At 37.5% G+C, this 10,168-nt stretch overlaps 1 non-coding gene across 1 annotated transcript; it reads right to left on the bottom strand.

Moving 5' to 3' along the window:
• Positions 1-9,504: 9,504 nt before the first annotated feature.
• Positions 9,505-9,578, bottom strand: TRNAS-GCU (transfer RNA serine (anticodon GCU)). Its single transcript has one exon. It is a non-coding gene; the product is annotated as a tRNA-Ser (tRNA).
• Between the last annotated feature and the right edge of the window lie 590 nt (positions 9,579-10,168).

Genomic DNA, 10,168 nt, shown 5'->3' with positions numbered 1-10,168 from the left:
AGATTAAGGGCGTGAAGTCGGGTGATCATGTTGGCCATACAACAGGTCCGGCTCTCCCTATCCATTGCTCTCCGTACATGTTGTTCAGATGTGCTCGTACAATCAGGTTGAAGTGCGTTGGAACGTTATGTTGAATCACATGTCCCCTCACATCGTGAAGGGTACATACTCCATGAGCAGCGGAAGCAGCAAACGGCGCAGTAAAATGTTTAAATACACACGAGGAACAAAAAACTGTATTCGTTGTTAAAATTCACCCTTTTTCATCGAAAAAGTGCAGAACTATAGAATTTTGTGCTTAGATTTTGTTTCCAAAGCTTCCATTAGGCAACTTTATTTCATTGTTCTTTAATTTTGAAGAAAACAAAAACACACATAAAATTGCAACCTCATTCAATAAATTAAACTACAACATCGCATACAGAACAAATAACACTCTACAAAAACATCTCAACACACAAACAACACAAATAAACAAATACAACCACACAGGCGTATACAAACTCAAATGTAACACCCGAAACAACTTCTACATAGGACAGACAGGCAGATCATTTCAAACACGTTACAAAGAACACACCACAGCCATAACAAAATTACAAAACACTTCCACATATGCAGAACACATCACAAATGCCAACCACACCTACAGAGACATCAACACAGACATGGAAATACTGCACATTCAACCAAAAAGCCAGAAACTCAACACACTCGAACAATATGAAATATACAGACACACGAAAACACACCCCAACGATATTCTCAACACACAACTCAATTTCAAAACACATGCACTCTTTGACTCTACATTACGAACGCACCCACACAGGAAACAAGAGGCGCCAAGACCAACAACGACCAGTTCCGCAGATGACCGAAAATAGGTCGAAACATGTTAACAAGGTACGTTAATATTTAACACAAGAAAGTTCTTATCATACATATTCCGAAGTGATACAGTGTCAAAAGTTGTGTAATCAAGATGTATTTGAAGAAAATATTGGAGATATTAAGTTTTGAAAAGTAAGAATGGAGTAATTAACTTTTGAAAAAAAATCGGAAAAGTGGATGGAAATATTAAGTTTTGAAAAAATAATTAGAAAATGAAAACAGCTGTTTAATATTTGAAAAGCTGAAGAGTTAAATACTTTAATGAAAAATTTGAAACTAAAATAATTATAAAATTACAAAATGGAACATTTTAAAGGTTTGAAACACAAAATTATTCCTCCTGATTTTCTGTCTCCTTACGTTTTTCAACAGGACTGTCCCCTTCAATAAGAACTTTCGCTACTCTCATGATTCTTGATTTCGGTAAATTCATGCCATAAGAAAATAAGTTTTGACAAAAAGCACATTGCCATGCGCATAGTTCGTAAGAAATAGGCTACTTCAAATTAATCTTTTTAGTGTGTTTTTCCTTGCGGCATGTAGACTATCACATCGACGCTGCGGTTCGCTCACACCAAGGCAGCGGACTAGTGTCCTATCCTAAGTTACTTTATCAAGTATCTCTGATAAAATGTGGAACGATTTTTCATTAAATCGGCATTTGTTACCACACTGCACTTAAAACGTTTCGAATTATGGTTGCGTGGCCTCTGTTTTAGATTAGAAAGTGTTGGATCTGGATTAGTGTACTTCACAATTATCTTACTTCTTGACTTTTGACTTCGAACACGCTCACGGTTCCGAGATCCTCTCCACATATCTCCTACAAAGTCCTTCATTTCACAAGACAGTAATAGAGTAAGAAGTTACTCAGACACAGAAGGTTATAAAACAAATAAAACTAGCATCCAACAATGGACTCAGTTGAAATAATAATTATTATAGGTATCCTACAAGCAAAACTCAGTTTGGACTCCTCGCAGCGCGCATGCGATTCCCCTCTTACTCCCCTCGAGTAGGAGTGAGAGCATGCTGGAAACGAGAGCATACGTCATCTGCGCGAGACAGTCACCCCCGCTGGTTTCTGCGCACCAAGTTTTCGTTGTTGGATGCCTATAGTAGTAGCGTTCAGGAAGGTTTTATACTGCCTCCAGTCAGATAAAAGTGACAATACAACCAACGAATACCGCCAAATTCAAATTTAAGAATTAATGGAAATATAAAGTTTTGAATGTTAAATCTAAATGTTATATTTTATTTAACGACGCTCGCAACTGCAGAGGTTATATCAGCGTCGCCGGATATGCCGGAATTTTGTCCCGCAGGAGTTCTTTTATATGCCAGTAAATCTACTGACATGAGCCTGTCGCATTTAAGCACACTTAAATGCCATCGACCTGGCCCGGGATCGAACCCGCAACCTTGGGCATAGAAGGCCAGGGCTATACCAACTTGCCAACCAGGTCGACGTTATAAAGTTTTGAAAAAAACACGAGTGTGCTTTCCAAAAACAGGAAATATTAAGTTTTGATAAAATATTTGTATAGAAAGGAAATATTAAGTTTAGATAAACAAATGTACTTTCGCTATTTATTTTCAATGTTATATATTAAGTTTACATAGAAAACTCTTAAACCATTCGACACAGCCCAAGAAAGTAACACAGAAACAATGAAATCCTTAATTCCGATTTTTTTTTTTTTTTTTTTTTGAGATACTGAGTTATGTAAAATCTCCCCAACTGAATGTCCCTAAAACATCTCTTTACGCTGGTTCACAATAAACATGGAACGGAAAAGACAACGAGAACGAGAACGGAAATATTGTTAAAATAACTGTGTTTAAATGTGACCATTCACAATTAACTATTGTAAATGCTCACATTTAGATACATTTATTTTAACAATATTTCCGTTCTCGTTCTCGTTATCGTTTCCGTTCTCGATTTATTGTGAACCAGCCTTTTTTTATTTTCGATGCCATGTAGCTTCTACGAGGCATCGGTGAACATGGGTTGTTTTACGAAAAATAATTCTCATTGCGAAAGCTATCGATTCCCAGAGTTTGTTACAGAGGTCCTGAATCATTCTGTATATTTCAAGCGATAACGTATGTGTAGGTATTGGCCTAATAACCACATTAATTTTATTATTTGATATACTCTTAGCTCAACTGTAATCCCTGCACAGACATAAGTTACAGAGAGACGGCTTGCCTAAAACCAGTTTGCGGTATCAGGGTGCTAAATATGCATTTTATACACAATAACATTAAAATAGCTAGTTTGTATCATCACCATATCGCTCGTTTTGTGATAACAGTATCTCAACTCTGAATTCATGATTTTTCAGGAGAGACTGTTAAAGGTTTTAAAGTGCTCTAACGTTGTTAGGTACAGAGGGTCGTACTGAAAGTCATGAGCAAATTACTTGCTTACTTACTTACTTACTTACTTGCTTTTAAGGAACCCGGAGGTTCATCGCTGCCCTCACATAAGCCCGCCATTGGTCCCTATCTTGAGCAAGATTAATCCAGTCTCTACCATCATATCCCACCTCCCTCAAATCCATTTTAATATTAATTTCCCACCTACGTCTCGGCCTCCCCAAAGGTCTTTTTCCCTCCGGCCTCCCAACTAGCACTCTATATGCATTTCTGGATTCGCCCATACGTGCTACATGTCCTGCCCATCTCAAACGTCTGGCTTTTATGTTCCTAATTATGTCAGGTGAAGAATAAAATGCGTGCAGCTCTGCGTTGTGTAACTTTCTCTATTCTCCTGTAACTTCATTCCTCTTAGCCCCAAATATTTTCCTAAGAACCTTATTCTCAAACACCCTTAATCTCTGTTCCTCTCTCAAAGTGAGAATCCAAGTTTCACAACCATACAGAACAAACTGTAATGTAACTGTTTTATAAATTCCAACTTTCAGATTTTTTGACAGAAGACTAGATGACAAAAGCTTCTCAACCGAATAATAACACCCATTTCCCATATTTATTCTGCGTTTAATTTCGTCACGAGTGTCATTTATATTTGTTACTGTTGCTCCAAGATATTTGAATTTTTCTACCTCTTCGAAGGATTAATCTCCAATTTTTATGTTTCCATTTCGTACAATATTCTGGTCACGAGACATAATCATATACTTAGTCTTTTCGGGATTTACTTCCAACTCTATCGCTTTACTTGCTTCAACTAGAATTTCCGCGTTTTCCCTAATCGTTTGTGGATTTTCTCCTAACATATTCACGTCATCCGCATAGACAAGAAGCTGATGTAACCCATTCAATTCCAAACCCTGTCTATTCTCCTGAACTTTCCTAATGACATATTCTAGAGCGAAGTTAAAAAGTAAATGTGATAGTGCATCTCCCTGCTTTAGCCCGCAGTGAATTGGAAAAGCATCTGATAGAAACTGGCCTATACGGACTCTGCTGTAACACATTGCTATAATTTAAATTTCAACAATGAAACAAAAACGATTCATGGTCATAATCTACGGACTTTACACTATGTATTGACATATTGTGACGTCATTAACTTCTACCATGTGACCACAGGCAATGTTTGAAAAATGTTCGACAACGATGGTTCGTTTCGAAAGCGTGCTGTCGTTAAATTCCTGGCTAAAGAAGAAAAATCTGCTGCTAAAATTCACCTCAGACTTCAGCGTCCATACACGGAGATGTGTGCATGGGTGCCAGCTGTGTTAGTAGATGAGTGAAACATTTCGAAGATAGGAAAACGGGCATCCAAGATGAGCGTCGTAGCGGTCGCCCTTGAACTGCCTCCACGGAACGCAACAAGGAAAGAGTTGTTAAGTTCTTGAACCTGGACACCATAAATGCTATCCGCTATATTCAGACAGTTTTGAGCTCCGTCGTGCATTTCGCGAGAAACGCCCTGGAAAGAAGGTCATCCTGCAACATGATAACGCGTGGCCTCACACTGATCGTGTCACCGTGGAGAAAATCATAACATTTGGGTGGGAAACTCTTCCGCAATCACCTTACAGTCCCGGCTTGGTACCCCCCCCCCCCGACTACCATATTTTCGGTTCTGCACAGGAGTAGCTGCCAGGCCAACGTTACGAGACGCTGGGGGACATCCGGAAAGCAGTGCATCAGTATCTTCGGGAAGATGAAACGGACTTCTATAGCGAGGGAATTTTCAAACTTACAGAACGGCGGAAAAAATGTGTGTAAAGAAATGCAGACACTGTTGAAAAGTGACAGAAAAGTCTGCAGATTAAGATGATGTACCTGGTTTGTCTAAAAAATAAAAATTAAAATGTATAACAATGGGTTGCTGATGACTTGCAGTATGACCCTCGTAATTATTTCCCAATCTCATCTTAGGATAAGTTGTTAGAATGGACACCCAGATGAACGATAATAAACACGAATAAATTAATAAAGCTGTGGCTTCCTCTACACCTCTTTATTGAAACCTTCTTCAGTCTCATGACTCTCTTGGTGCGAAATTATGCTGAGTTGTGAACTTGTCAGGAAAAAGAAATTGGTTATCTTCAAGTTGAGTCCAGAAATAAATTATGTTAATATGGTACGGGTAAAAAGTAAGGAGTTACTTTATTTTCTATAAATACAAGATTAATGTGTACGAAACATCTTTAAAACTTGTCCGTGTATACTGAATCTTTTATTTCAGTAATAAATTCTCTTACTTACTTACAAATGGCTTTTAAGAAAAGCCGCAGGTTCATTGCCACCCTTACATAAGCCTGCCATCGGTCCCTACCGTGTGCAAGATTAATCCAGTCTCTGTCATCATATCCCACCTCCCTCAAATCCATTTTAATATTACGTCTCGGCCTCCCCAAAGGTCTTTTTTCCTTCGGACTCCCAAATAACACTCTATATGCATTTCTGGATTCACACATACGTGCTACATACCCTGCCCATCTCAAATGTCCAGATTTAATGTTCCTAATTATGTTAGATGAAGAATACAATGCGTGCAGTTCTACGTTGTGTGACTTTCTCCATTCTTCTGTAACTTAATCCACTCTAAACTCAAATTTTTCCTAAGAACATTATTCTCAAACACTCTTAATCTCTGTTCCTCTCTCAAAGTGAGAGTCCAAGTTTCAAAACCATACAGAAGAACGAGTAATACAACTGTTTTATAAATTCTAACTTTCAGATTTTTTGAAAGCAGACTAGATGACAAAAATGTCTCAAGCGAATAATAACAGGCATTTCCCATATTTATTCTGCGTTTAATTTCCTCCCGAGTGTCATTTATAGTCTATTTGTTACTGTTGCTCCAAGATATTTGAATTGTTCCACCTCTTCGAAGGATATTCTGGTCACGAGACATAATCATATACCTGGTCTTTTCGGGATTTACTTCCAAACCTATCTCTTTATTTGCTTCCAGCAAAATTCCCGTGTTTTCCCTAATCGTTTGTGGATATTCTCCTTACATATTCATGCCATCCGCATAGATAAGCACTTGATGTAACCCGATCAATTCCAAACCCTATTCTACAACGAAGTTAAAAAGTAAAGGTGATATTGCATCTCTCTGGTGTAGCACACAGTGAATTGGAAAAGCATCCGACAGAAGCTGACCTACACGTACTCTGCTGTTTCATTGAGACACATCATTTTAATTAATCGAACTAGTTTCTTGGGAATACCAAAGTCAATAAGAATGTTATATAAAACTTCTCTTCTCTAAAAACGAGTCATATGCCTTTTTGAAATCTATGATTAACTGCAAATAAATTTTCATACATCTTAATTCCATAACTTAGCAATTTAGGTATTATCTGCATAACACACAATTTCCATTACTTTAGTCCACACCTGTGGAGTAACGGTCAGCGCATCTGGCCGCGAAACCAGGTGCCCCGGGTTCGAATCCCGGTCGGGCAAGTTACCTGGTTGAGGTTTTTCCTGGGTTTTCCCTCAACCCAATACGAGCAAATGCTGGGTAACTTTCGGTGATGGACCCCGGACTCATTTCACCGGCATTATCACCCTCATTTCATTCAGACGCTAAATAACCTGAGATGTTGATACAGCGTCGTAAAATTACCCAATAAAATAAAAATAAATCCATCAATTTCTGAAACACTGAAAAATAGCCTACCTGGTATTATTGTACTTGTACAAAAATGTCTGACTACTATAGGAACTGAATTCACACATAATCCTACTTGCCTAAATTACTATTACTTTGTTATTACTGAAAAAGGCCTAAACAATTTACTTGCAATTTACGAACTGATACAATATTCTCTGTAGTATTTAGGTATTAAATTCTTATTAATCAACTCTATAAAAACTAATGCAATGTAAACGTCACAACAGCTGATCAGTTGCGAGTACTACTCAAACCGTCTGCCTTCCCGACAGCGATGCCAGATTTGTAGACCTTCTGTACGTGACTCGACAATCAATGTTTCCAATGTTTCTTCATTCGATTAATTCGATATCTGTGAATTTTCTAATTAAAATACTGCTGCAACGTGAACATAACAAACTTTCTCTTCGTTGTTGTTAAATTAAACCGTATTTTAAGCAGTATTCGTAAAATTCGCGATCGAAATGTCGGCATAAAAGTATTATTTCTTCAGAAACCTCGCAAAAACGAGCAAAATGGTATTAGACTTTTTTGTTCGTTATATTTTAGGGAATCACATCCTACAATTAATGTACTACCTTACCGTCCATCATGTATATGTATATTTTTTTTAAATTCCGGCTGAAACATTGGAAACTAACGTAAAAGCTTCATAATGTCATGTAAGCTCTGTTGGTACTACATGTAAGATGGCTGAAGGTGCATATTCGCAATAGCAAGGGAAGTACAGTACCTCAACGCTCGTTATCCATAATATTTTTGCTCCATGAACGTCATATTTCAAAATGTAACACTCTTGAATGTATATTATGGCAACCGGGTTATGCTTATTTTTTCATCATTAATGTCACATTTTAAAATAATATTCTATTAATACAAACAAAACGAATCTTAGATGTTTCTCTTCTCGAGCAATAAATTTTCAACACAAGATGTAGCGTTTTCCGTGTAATGCATATAATGTAACAAGGCAAGATTCAAAGCACAATTAAATATGCCATTGTTGCTATTAAACGAATTACGAAATTCCATGAAAGCAACGACGTCACAACTATCCTCTAGCAGGTAAATTTGGAAGCTGAGTTTTGACGATTTTCCAGTTAAAGTGCTTCTCGAAACGATTCCTTCTATAGCAGTAACTGAAAACTACTCAATTTTGAGTTTGACATCCTCCTTGCAAACGAACTATATCGCTGGTCCATATCGTTCGACTCAGATTCAACTGTGCCATCCTTGTACCCAACTACTGATAATAAAGGGTTACTGTGTAAAGTTTATTGTACACGTGAGCGATCTTTTCAACCCTTTTTATATCGTCTGCTTCGCGCATTATCAACACAAAGGAATGTACTGTATATATCAGATAACATAGAATTTATTATTAACAACGAGATTCAGAAACCACGATTATCTCATTGAAACTGCCCCAATATCTTGATTTTGTTCGATTAGGTTTGGATTCAATCGGTCGTTTATGTTCCTGTTTTACGTATATATTTAAACTCAGTGCTGAGACCATTTAGCTGATTAAAACGCCCAAATACGTCTGTTGTTACCATTTAAACACTGGTCAAGCGGTCGGAATTGCAGAGAAAATAAAGAACAAATTCAGTAGTTAAACAAAGTGCCTGATCCATATAAAGCTATAAAATCGAATAGAGAAAACTCTTCCTCAAATGAGAGCTTAGTTTACAGCAATTACAACAACTATAAGGAATTAGACGTCGCTATATTTGCCATGAATGTTTCGCTATTCTCGAAAATAAAATATAGGCATTGAAGTTAAAATAAGTTGCATAACACTTACGTTGTAGGCAAGGAAAAAAAAGAAGAACGGAGACACTGTTTTACTTCACAAGGTGATGCTGTTGTATGTCTTCTACGAATGCGATACGGAAGTGATAAGGGACGACTGTCCTTGAACCCAACAGCCAAAGTGTAATTTTTGACAGACCTCTTTGGTTCTAAAAATGAAAACATTAGAAGTTAAAAACGGCCGTCATAGGTGCGCTATAGTGTAGTGACTAAATGTTTGCAGCACACACAGAATTACAATAAGGACAAGAATAGCCCATGCACGATGTTCTCTGTCCATACGTCTAGAAACTTTGACTTATTTGTTATAAGAGAATAGGTTGTCCGTCGAAATTTATCATAAATAAGGTTATAATTGTAAAAATTATTAAATTTGTGTTATTTTGTACTTATCCTACCTATAACCCTAATGTGAATGAAGTAAGCAACTAAATGCAATTTCATAACCTATGATTATTTTTTGTGCTTTGTTTAGAGACGTCATTGATGATCTTCAGCGTCTAATTATGTTATTTTGACTATCTTCTGGTTGGTTTGGAGTTAATTGCACATTTTTCCTTGATTTTTATTGCAAATAACCTCTCATTTTGTTTTCCTGAGTAGTTTGCTGACTTTAAAATGTTAAAAAAATTAATAACCGGAAGATAACCGGTTAACTGAATAATTTCAAGGAAAAATTGTTCCGGGGCCGGGTATCGATCCCGGGACCCTTCGCTTAGCGCGCGAACGCTCTACCGACTGAGCTACCCCAGGAACTATACACGACACCGTCACAATTTTTCCTTTTATATCCACACAACTCACATGAGCTGACAAGACGCCAGAACTCAACTGTGAGTGCACACAAATACTGTGTGACTTTAAATTGTGGCTTTCAGTTAACGTACCTCCAGTAACGAATGTACTATACAAATCTGACTTTCAGGTAGAGGCACAGTAATTGTGTGCACTCACAGTTGAGTTCTGGCGTCTTGTCAGCTCATGTGAGTTGTGTGGATATAAAAAGGAAAAATTTTGACGGTGTCGTGTATAGTTCCTGGGATAGCTCAGTCGGTACAGCGTTCGCGCGCTAAGCGAAGAGTCGCGGGATTGATACCCGGCCCCGGAACAATTTTTCCTTGAAATTATTCAAACCTGCTTTACAGGGAGCAACTAGCTGAAAGCCAGATTTGTATAACCGGTTAACTGTTTATTTTTGATCGGTTAACTTCCTTCAGGTTAAATATCTTTTAAAATAACCGGTTAACCGATAACTAGTAATTTTCGAATAACCTCCCATCCCTAGAATGAAGATGTGAGAAAGTGTTTTATTTGTTGAGACCGGCTAATACACATGAGATAGGT

Source organism: Periplaneta americana, chromosome 6, assembly GCF_040183065.1.
Source record: "Periplaneta americana isolate PAMFEO1 chromosome 6, P.americana_PAMFEO1_priV1, whole genome shotgun sequence".
Lineage (NCBI taxonomy): Eukaryota > Metazoa > Arthropoda > Insecta > Blattodea > Blattidae > Periplaneta > Periplaneta americana.
The sequence above is the reverse complement of the archived record's forward strand: the minus strand, read 5'-3'. Positions and strand labels throughout refer to the sequence as shown.